At 41.7% G+C, this 8,906-nt stretch overlaps 2 protein-coding genes across 2 annotated transcripts in view; one reads left to right on the top strand and one right to left on the bottom strand.

The window, feature by feature from the left end:
- FAXDC2 (fatty acid hydroxylase domain containing 2) overlaps positions 1 to 7,806 on the bottom strand; it is a 26,494-nt gene extending 18,688 nt beyond the window's left edge. The window contains exon 1 of the mRNA XM_012653193.1: positions 7,701 to 7,806. The gene's annotated coding sequence lies outside the window, so the exon portion shown is untranslated. The remainder of the gene's footprint in view (positions 1 to 7,700) is intronic.
- The window catches only part of CNOT8 (CCR4-NOT transcription complex, subunit 8), a 30,985-nt gene that overhangs the window by 5,244 nt on the left and 16,835 nt on the right, over positions 1 to 8,906 (top strand). The gene's annotated exons all lie outside the window — the stretch shown is intronic.

The following is an 8,906-nucleotide window of genomic DNA, read 5'->3' as shown; positions in this document are numbered from 1 at the left end:
ATGCCTGTAGTCCCAGCTACTCGGGAGGCTGAGGCAGGAGGATCGCTTGAGCCCAGGAGTTTGAGGTTGCTGTGAGCTAAGATGACGCCATGGCACTCTAGCCTGGGCAAAAGAGTGAGACTCTGTCTCAAAAAAAAAAAAGAGGTGTTCGTTTGGGAAAAACACAAGAGTACCCTAGTCAGCAAATGGCCACTTGGCTCTATTTCAAATTTAGGCCCAGTTAGTCACCGGGGATCTAATCTTGACGGACCGGTTCTTTCAGGTTCACAAAGCTCAGAAGCAGAATTACTGAGTCATATGGTAACTATGTTTAATATTTTGAGAAACTGTCAAACTGATTTCCACACCAGCTGCATCATTTTATATTCTCACTAGTAAGTATGAGGGTTCCAATTTTTCTACATCCTCACCAACACTTGTTACTGTACATATATATATGTGTGTACGTGTATACATATATATATTAATTACAGCCATTCTAGTGGGTCCGGAGGGGTTTCTCACTGGTTTTAATTTGCATTTCTCCAATGACTAACGATGATGTGCATTTGGTTATTTGTGCATCTTCTTCAGAGAAATATCTATGCAAACCCTTTGCTCATTTTAAAACTTGGTTGTCTTTTTAAATTATTGAGTTGTAAGTGTTCTTTATAGTATATTCTGGTTGCCAGTCCTTTTCCTTGTCAGATATATGACTTGCTGATATTCCTCTCATTCCGTGGGTTGTCTTTTCAGTTTCTTCATGGTGTCATTTGCAAAATGAAATGTGCTTTTGATGTCATATTTAAGAAACCATTACCTAATCCAACGTCACAAAGATTTAAGATTTAAGTTTTCTCTGAAGAATTTTATCATTTTAGCTCTTACATTTAGGTCCATTGTCCATTGTGAGTTAATTTTTGGTTATGGTGTAAGAAAGGGGTTCAACTTCATTCTTTTGCATGTGAATATCCAGGTGTCCAAGTATCGTTTATTGAAAACTCTTCTTTCCCCATTGAATTGTCTTGGCACCCCTATGAAAAATCAATTGGCAATAAATGTTTTCTGTTTTTATATGATTGAAATGTTGGGATCATATGAATGTGTTAGCTATTCAAAAAATCTTAAATTTAATTTAAAAATAATAATTAAGAATTGGACTCTGGGAGGCTGAAGCGGGTGGATCCTTTGAGCTCAGGAGTTGAGACCAGCCTGAGCAAGAGTGAGACCCTGTCTCTACTAAAAAGAGAAAGAAATTAATTGGACAACTAAAAATATATATAGAAAAAATTAGCCAGGCATGGTGGCGCCTGCCTGTAGTCCCAGCTACTTGGGAGGCTGAGGCAGGAGGATCGCTTGAGCCCAGGAGTCTGAGGTTGCTGTGAGCTAGGCTGACGCCACGGCACTCTAGCCCAGGCAACACAGTGAGACTCTGTCTCAAAAAAAAAAAAAAAAAAAGAATTAGATAGCAAATTCTGCTCCAATTTTCTGTCATCCCTGGTAGACATCACCTGTCATTCCTGGCATCTTACATCTGAGCCTGGACCAAGCTCACGGTCCTACCCACAGCCCTCAGGGCAGGCGCACCAGCCCAGAGGAGTTGGCACATGTTAACCCACTGGCCATCCCTATTGCATAGTGTCATCACCTGGCTGGAAAGGAGCATTACAGGTCGTCTTGTTCTGCCATGTTACACGGATGAAGGAACCTACACAAAGGGAGGCTTCCAAGAGTCTATAGGTGATAAGCGGCAGAGCCAGGCTCAGGGCCCAGATTCCAAGCTGGACTGCATGCCACTGTGCCACTTATTTCCCTCTCTACAGATATTTTATTCTTTCGTGTATGATTGTATTTGGTTTTATTATTCTAGATGCATGTTTACCAGCTATGACCTTAGGAAACAACTGTTCCCCTTTGACCCACCTTTCTTTCTTTTCTTTTTCCTTTTTTTTTTTTTTTGGAGACAGAGTCTCTGTTGCCCCAGCTAGAGTGCCATGGCGTCAGCCTCACTCGCAGCAACCTCAAATTCCTGGGCTCAAGCGATCTTCCTTCCTCAGCCTCCCAAGTAGCTGGGACTACAGGTGCACACCACTGTGCCTGGCTAATTTTTTCTATTTTTAGTAGAGACGGGGTCTCACTCTTGCTCAGCGTGGTCTCGAACTCCTGGCCTCAAGCAATTCTCCTGCCTCAGTTTCCCAGAGTGCTAGAATTACAGGTGTGAACCACCACGCCCAGCCTTCTTTTCTTTTTAAAAAAAAATTTTTTAAGAGACAAGGTCTCACTATGTTGCCCAGGCTGGACTCAAACTCCTGGGCTCAAGTGATCCTACTGTGTCAGCCTCCCAAGTAGTTGGGACTGCAGGTACTGACAGGGCTAGAGGTCTGGGCCAGAGCTAAGAAATTACTGAGTAGTGCAAGAGATCTGGCATACCCAGGAAACCTTCAAAGGAGGACAATTCCCTGGCTTTCTTCATGCTCTTGGATACATGGTGTCCAACCTCAAAACTAAACCTTTTCCTCCCAGATTGCATTTTCACTTATGCAAGGAATGCTGAGTTTTAGTCAGACTATACTTAAAAAAAAAAAAAAAAACAGATATAAGAAAAAAAGATAGCTATAGAATCTGCCACATGAATATCAAAACTGCCATTAAAGATACTCCTTACTCCATTATTTAGTTCCTAAGAAGAAGTAATATGCTTTTTATGAGGATAAAGATGATAAATTCCAATAAATTAGAGCATAGACGTTTTCCTCTCTGGAAGAAATGGTATGCTTTCTTGTGGGATGCAAAGAAAATTGGACAATCCATATTTCTTCTCCTTTTTGCTTTGGCTACCAGTAAGCTCAGAGTTAAATTTAGTGCTCCACTACACTTCTTGGGATTATTTTTCTGTTATATAATCCTGTATATAAAAAATGGTAGATGTACACGATGTTCATTGTAATGTTTTTTTTTTGTTTTTTTTTTTGAGACAGAGTCTCACTCTCTTGCCTGGGGCGAGTGCCGTGGCATCAGCCTAGCTCACAGCAACCTCAAACTCCTGGACTCAAGCAATCCTTCTGCCTCAGCCTCCCGAGTAGCTGGGACCACAGGCACACGCCACCATGCCTGGCTAATTTTTTCTACATATATTTTTAGCTGTCCAATTAATTTCTTTCCATTTTTTGGTAGAGACGGGGTCTCGCTCTTGCTCAGGCTGGTCTCGAACTCCTGAGCTCAGAACGATCCGCTCGCCTCGGCTTCCCAGAGTGCTAGGATTACAGGCGTGAGCCACCGCGCCCGGCCTGTAATGTTATTTTTAGTGGCTAGAGATTGGAAACAACCTAAATGTTCATCGGTGGAGGACTGGTTAAATAAATTATAGTACATCCAATAATGAAACACTCTGCAGCCATTCAAGGAATAAGGCAGCTTTGTGTGTACTCTTCAGAAGTATTAAGTGAACATAAAACAATGCGTGGGACAAAATCAAGTGTGCCTGTGTGCGTGTGTGCATGTGATGTTCATGCATACATAGAATAATACATAGAACATTAAACTATCTCTGGAAGAATAAACTGGTTATAGTGATGGCTTCTGGATGGCTGGGGTGCATGGGCAGAGGAAGGCTATCTTTTTACCCTTTTCTGCCTTTTGAATTTTGCACCATGAGCATATTTTACCTATTCAGAAAATTATAGAAATATTTAAAAGTTAATTAAATGCCCATTTGTAGGAAACACTTTATTAAAGATTCCTACAGTAACTAGCTCTCCTTTTAATTAGCATTTCCTTTACTTTAAATCAGATAATTTCCATTCTCGAAGGGCTTTGAGAACTCTTTGTCTCCCCTGAAATGACATGCCAATTTTTCCATGTTCATTTTTTCATCATAGAAGCGTCTATAACTTTCATTAGATTATTAAAGGTAACTATGATTAAGAACCAGTGCCCTAATGGTTTCTTCTTCTTCTTCTTTCTTTTTTTTTTTTTTTCCTTGTTAACGATTTTACATGGTTCAAAATCAAAGCAGTAGCAGTTAAAGCACCTGGTTATTTTCTCTACAGATTACACTCTCTCCATCAAAACAATATAAAGGGTATATAGTGTCTGATGGTTTCTAATCAGTTTTTATTTATTTGCAGCTGTTCTATTATCTATATCCTTTTATTGGAAGCTACCTTAAACTCTTTTGAGATGTAGGGTGGGTATAAAGTATAAGTAAACAGAACCAGACATTGAAATCAAAAACCAAAACCAAGAGAGACTAGCTGACTATCAGTATGATTAAGACATTGAACCCGGAAGGAGGCAACTCTGGTTTATTCCACAAGGCAGGGCACTGTGTCCATGGTATGGAAATCGGGTATTACTGAGACTGAGTGATTAGGGGCTGATATGTCAGTTTGACCTTGGACTTCTCTGCTCCATGTATACTTTCTGGCCAAAGGGAAAATGACTGTTTATCTTCCAGTGGTGGGGAGGCTTCTTGGCTGTAGGAGCAGCACCATTTATCTGTTGACATCTGATTTCATTAGAATCAACGAAGCATTTCCTAACATGCCATTTATTCTTTAGCTGTGCCAATACGCCCATGTGCCATCTCCCGAGATATTTATCTAGGTAGTTGAGTCCTCCAAGCTACACGACCGTGTCATTCTGCTGAATATTTTATGACGAAAGCAGCTTGGTTTCTGTGCCTCTCTACCTGCCTGCAGACATGTTTTCAGTTTTACATGATCACAGGCAGTCAGACAGGTTCTAAGGGAGACCTCAAACACTGTGGGCAGATGGGTCTTCATCCAGAGAAGTCCCTTAACATTGTTCGTCAACGATAGTTGACAGAAATTCTTTTTGGCAAGTAAAATTGTTACATTTATAAATATTTAATATGTTAAGGTATTATAATCATTACATTTTATTGGGCTTCCTCTCTGCGACTTGACTGTCTAATTCTTTTTTTCTACCTTTTTGAAGTCTCCCATCTAAGAGATGGAAGTTGTCTTAGAGCTCATCTATTCAGCCCATTTTCCATCTGAAGAAATGGAAGCAGAGAGGTATTCAGTCGTTGGCTTCAGCTTTGACAGCTATTTAGTGGAAGAACTTGAATTCAGTGCTCATTATACCAACTGAGACTGCAAAAAATATAGAATGAATTGGTGTTGGTGAGTGCAGAGATTGAAAGGGAAACAAAGGAGTGAAATCGGCCTTATGGACTAGATAGCGTTTGGGTGTGTTTTAATACCAAAGAACATGTTTTCTCTAAAATATTAATCATTCTTTCAAGAAACATTTATTGTGTACCAGATACAATGCTAGACAGAAGGGCTGTGTGAGATGCATAAGACATGCTTCTTGTCCTATTTTATCAAATATTTCTATATAACTTTGAGCTTCCAAATGACAAAGTATTTAGGAGGAAAATACGAAATAGTTATTTAAGAAGGGAATGCATTCAGAGAAGAGAAAGAAATGAAATGGGCTAAAAGATTCTAGTATTTTATAACAATAAATTGATTCTCCCTTAAAGAGTATTTGATATACATTGTGAGATTATCCAAATTAGATACATTTTAGTGTGGTTGTGTTGAATCCGTTTTATAGCTAAGGAGATAGGCCTAGATAGCAGAAGTGACTTGCTCCAAACTCCCCACAGTTTCTGGCAAAATCCAGCCTTCCCAACACTTTGCCTGGTGCTACATGCGTTTTTGGAATGGCATAAATTCTATTTTGAAAGTGGGGAAACGACACAGGCAGAGGGCAACTGACCCAGGCATTAGTACTCCCTTTAATTTAGCGCCTGCTCTCAGGCCATTTGTTTTCTAGCGGGAAGCTGAGCTCTCCAGGACTGGGAGACTGACCCGAAATGTAATTACACAGCTTAAAGCCTCTGGTGGAGAGGGTCTTGAGGAGCTGCTACGACTCAGTCTGTACATATCTGAGCCTTATATACAAGGGAGAGTGACTGATAGTCATCCTAAAAGATAAAATAGCCAGGCATGGTGGCACATGCCTGTGGTCCCAGGTATTTGGGAGGCTGAGGTGGGACGATCGCTTGAGCCCAGGTATTCAAGACCAGCCTGGGCAACATACTGAGACCTCTGTGTCTAAAAATAAAATAAAAATGAAAAAAGACGAAATACATGAAGGTAAAGATTAAACTTTGAGACAGAAATGACTCCCTTGGGTCAGTTTCAGTAACATCCCCTTCACTTCTTTTGCTGCATGGTGCTTTCATCCTTTAAGAGTTTACTGCCCTGCTTGACTGCAAGCCTGTGAGGCCCAAAGCCTGCTTGTCTTACTATGAGATCTACAGCACCAAGCACATGCCTGGCATGTAGCAGATACTCAGGAAGTATTTGCTGAATAAATAAGAGATAAAGGAATCGAATTACCACAAAGCTTATGGCTTAAAACAATACGTATTTATTATCTCACAGTTTCGGTGGATCTGGATTTCAGGGACAATTTATCTGGGTGTCGTTGGATCAGGATTGCTCATGAAGTTGCAATCAAGATGTCAGCCACAGGCTGGGTGTGGTGGCTCATGCCTATAATCCTAGCATTCTGGGAAGCTGAGGTGGGAGAATTGCTTGAGCTCAGGAATTTGAGACCAGCCTGAGCAAGAGCAAGACCCCGTCTCTACTAAAAATAGAAAAAATTAGCCAGGCGTGGTGGTATGTGCCTGTAGTCCCAGCTACTCAGGAGGCTGAGGCAGGAGGATTGCTTGAGCCCAGGAATTTGAGGTTGCTGTGAGCTAGGCTGACACCATAGCACTGGCCCGGGCAACAGAGTGGGAAAAAATAAAAATAAAAAAGAAAGAAAAAAAGACAAAAGAATCAAAAACATTGCTTTTTCTGCCCTCAGAATGTGTCCAACATTTGCTATTGAACATTCTGTGCCTTTTCCTCGTGCTGACAACTTTCCTATCTAAAGTCAGAAGCTGAGGCTCAGTGCATTTCTGTTTTAGGAAATTGAATTGAATCTGTACATCCCAACCGGAGAAATTTAGTTGGAATTGCACATGAAACTGAAGCAACCCACAAATCAGCACCTTGTCTTGCTTGCCTTAAGCCCCAGAGGGCCTGTAGGAGCACCCTAAAAACCAGTAGGCTATTTTCACCTCCATCCATACACCCGACTGTATGCCCCTCACCCAATAACCTTTGTGGGAGTGTTTCCATAGGTACCATCCGGCTATTAACGATTCCAAAACTGGAGCCACTACTGATAAATTCCAGTATGTTGCATAAAAACAGCTTTGGCCAGGTTGTCCAGCTCATAGCCCACACTATCCAGAGACTTTAAACTATTGTATAATAATTTGCCTGTCTCCTCCAGGTGATGGCAGATTAGAAATGAGAAGCAATTAGGCAGCAGTTGCTTCCCAACAGTCTCTTCCAGTTTGATCTGCCTCTTGTTTGCGTTCTGACTTAGGAATTGCTCCTTCCCATCGTTTTGAAGCCAAACCCAGTCCATTTTAATTACTTGTCAATTGCTAGAACAATAAGACTACAAAGGAGGCAGATGGTACAAACAGACAGACAGAAGATACAGACATTAGCGAGACATGTAGGGGACTGCACTGTGCTTTTCAAAGGCACATCTCACCTGCACTGCAAGTGGAGAGGACAGGGTGGGGGCTGAGGTAGGAACAGTGTGTTTTGCCCTTCTTCAAGTGAACTCGGACATGTCCTGACTTTCGCAAACACTTCCCCTTCCCAGCAGCCCCCACTCACCTCTGCGGTGGGCAGTTTCCAAGCTCCTCCAAGGTCCTTGCCACAGGTCAATCCAGCCTGCCTCCTCTTCTCTTTCAGCACCCTGCTTTGGTGGCTGCTGCTGCTGCTGGCTAACCCTGTCGTTCACTCAGTAGGCTGGGAGGCTGGCCGTGGTGATCTCATTACAGAGCTGCTGACTGGCTTGGGCCAGGCACGTGATGAGAGAAAAAGTTTGGGTCTGCGTGGGCTGGAAACAAAACACCCTTCTACCCAGAGGGCATGTCCTTAAAGCTGAGAGGAAATACGCAGTTCAAGCAGAAGCTTGAAAAAACTGTATTTGGCCAAACTCTGAGCTTTCCTCCTCTTTTTGTCTTTTTAAAAATTTCCTTCATCTTTCACAACTTAAGAAAATGTGGCTATCGCATCGGAGACAGATTCAATAAAAGAGGTGGGTGTCAGATAAAAGTAGGTAGTACAAGTTGATGACCAGAGGACCTCATTTTCTTACTTTTCATTGCTTTTCTTCCTATGGAAAGCAGGCAAGGGAGGAGACATGCAGGAAAGGTACACCCACAGAGGGTAAGTTTACATTTTGAAACAGGGGAATTTAGGGTACAGAACCCATGACATGAAACAGGGAGCACTTTTGAAAAAGAGCTGAGTTTTTATTTGTAAATTTCTAAAAATTTATTTGTGAATAGGCGATATGTGCATATGATATAAAATGCAAAAGGATAAAAAAAAGTACAGTGAAAAAATAAGTCTTTTTAAATTCTTCTCAGTCCCCTTATTTTCCTCCCAAAAGGCAACTCCTGTGACCCAGTTTTTTGTGTAAATTTCCAGAGCTTGCTTATGTAAACAGACACGTGTATGTCTCCCACCACTCCTTTGGTGACACCACCACATGTTTATGTTTGCTCTGCACCGTGCTTTTTTCACTTAACACTCAAACCGTGGAGATTGTTCCATATAGTACTTTTAAGGGCTGCCATATTCTTTTTAATGGCTGCATGCTGTCCCATTGTACAGATGTGTCATATTTTATTTGGCTAATAAAGGACCACATCTCGGTCATCTTTTCCTGCCTAATTTATCCTTGCACAAAGCCAGGGCTCAGTAAATAGTCAATGCTTGGCCGGGTGCGGTGGCTCATGCCTGTAATCCTAGCTCTCTGGGAGGCCGAGGCGGGCGGATTGTTTGAGCTCAGGAGTTCGAAACCAGCCTGAG

Source organism: Propithecus coquereli, unplaced genomic scaffold (assembly GCF_000956105.1).
Source record: "Propithecus coquereli isolate 6110/MARCELLA unplaced genomic scaffold, Pcoq_1.0 Scaffold419, whole genome shotgun sequence".
Lineage (NCBI taxonomy): Eukaryota > Metazoa > Chordata > Mammalia > Primates > Indriidae > Propithecus > Propithecus coquereli.
The sequence above is the reverse complement of the archived record's forward strand: the minus strand, read 5'-3'. Positions and strand labels throughout refer to the sequence as shown.